Raw genomic sequence first — 2,383 nt, 5'->3', positions numbered from 1 at the left:
GTCTGGAGAAAAATGATACAAGGCAAGAAAATCCACAGAAAAGGCAAGATCCATGAAGCATGACCACTACACAAATGATCAAATTAACACCTTGTGTCTGTATTATTGGAGTGCAACTTTTATTGCAACAAATGAGCTGTAGATGTGAGTTCTTATCGGTACACCTTCGCTTAAAGTCCACAGTGTACTCATTAAACTGCATTACATTTCCGCTGTGTGTCTTCATGACACTCAGTGCATACCTCACCTCCGTTACTCTAGCAAGGCAGAGCTCTAGTTTACAAGAACTAGCTAAAGTTACATTCTGCAGATGCTCCAGATGATGCAGAAGCCTAATTTTGTAGTCTTTGTGTAGGTAAATATGAATGCTTCTTAATTTTGACCTTCAGTAAACAAGCATCATGATGAAGTGAATATTATTCAGTGGATTATGGAGTACTGTCAGTTTTTGTTTTTTCTCATAAAAAGTCGGTATGATGTTAATTCAGGCATAAATCACTAACTGAATGAGTTTACCACAAATATCTATACCAAGGTGGGTAAACTCTCATTTCTGTAATACACTGTGAAGTAGTGAATGTGTTAATGGCCAAGCTCTACTGGATCTTATCTTTCTTAACTTTCCAACAGGAAGATAAAAATTCCAGGAAAATTAGATAAAGTACTCCATGTTCTAGTTTCAGTTCTGGGCAGTGAAATAGCAACTTATGATTATTAATCAACCATCAAACAACTCTTGGTAGTAGATAAGTATAGTATAGAAGGGCTCAAAACCTAAAAAAAAATCATAGCCATGACCCGAAACACTACATACTTGTACATATGAATAATGTTTGTAACATTTGGATTTTGGAACCTACAACTAACAACAAAGGCTGCTACTTTCCTGTCTATCCAGTAAACATGTCTTTCCTCTACCTGATGTCTGTCTGAGGTATCAGGTCACACCCGTTAGCTGTGCAGGCCAATAAAACTGACAGTGGCATCATCTCACAAACAGCGTGTTATCAAAAGGCCCTGACCAAAGGTTTGTGTATGTTCAGGAAATCACGGATCTAAAGATGAGCAGAATCAGTGATAACTATGTTAATGGGAGTGAGGGAAAACGCCAATGGCTGCATTCCACTAGGCCATCCCAGCATGCCACTTTTTGTGGTGGGGGAACTCAGAGGCGGAGGGTGTGATGGTTACAGGTAGTTGGGACACTGATTCAATCTTTTCACAGCTTTCAGGTGTTGACAGAACGTGCAGAGCCGTTTCATTCTGGGCTCAGTCACTACAAGCCACGAGAAATATGTGTTTATTACTCTGTATTGTTTTTTAATGCTCTTGGAGCACAAGGTGTTTTCTGTAAAAGCCACACAGAGCTGCCGATTCAAGTCATGTGTCACAAAATGGGTCGGTCAGGTTTGAGAGCACAGCCAATTTTCTAACACCTTTGTAACGACCTCTCTGAACAGAGCTCCTCGGACACTCAGTAAGCGGTCAGTAAGGTGAATTTCTTTCCCCTGGTCTGACTGGAAGACCTCTGCTCTGGGTTTCCACTCTTTTCTTTTGGTTTGTTATACAGTTAAGCAAAATAAGTAAGGTCCAGCATTGAACTGGGATGTGACAAATTAGAGGCTCGTCCAAGATAATCTGGTAAGGTGAAGGTGCAATTTGTCCCATTTTGTTTTACATAGTTGCTACGTTCTGTGACAACTGGAGATTTGTCAGTCAGTTTGTAGTCATTTGGTGTTTAGCAAGTCTCCGAAATTGCATGTCTTACGTGGGTTTTGGGGGAATAAGAGCTTTATTCTGGCTGTTTTGTGATTTAGGTGCATGGTTACTAGAGTTTTTGCACATGGAGGCTTTAAAAGTAGGCTCCAATAGTGACCTTATAAGGACTCTGACAGTAGCAGTGAAAGTAGGTAATGCTTTTATCCATCTGCTGCGTTCTGAAGGTATCTGCAGAATCTTCAAACCACGTTGTGACACCTTATCGAAACACTTATTATATTAAAAAAATTCACCATATTATTCCCATTGATCAAATTGAAAGTAAGCAATTTGCAGACATTTGCAATATTGAACTGGGACAAAGCTAGTAGGAAAGCCCAGTGTAAAACTGCACTAGTCCTACCTCAAGGCCTAATAAAAACAGTGCAGTCACAAAGGTTCATATTTCAGCACAGTCCTCCTCTCCAAAAAGGAGAATAGGCAAAGGGGAAGTGAGAATACAAAATGCTATGATAGATGTTAAAGATGAGATGGAAAACAAACCTCAACATCTGAATGCCTCTGCTCCCAAAACAGGATCTTGTGTTGCTACACTCAGGATGCACAAAATTTTCTCTTCATCAGCAACAGAACGATATCACTCTGCTCTAATAATCTCACAAGT

This window comes from Pempheris klunzingeri, chromosome 15 (genome assembly GCF_042242105.1).
Source record: "Pempheris klunzingeri isolate RE-2024b chromosome 15, fPemKlu1.hap1, whole genome shotgun sequence".
In the NCBI taxonomy this organism is placed as follows: Eukaryota; Metazoa; Chordata; class Actinopteri; order Acropomatiformes; family Pempheridae; genus Pempheris; species Pempheris klunzingeri.
Note: the sequence above shows the minus strand (reverse complement) of the source record.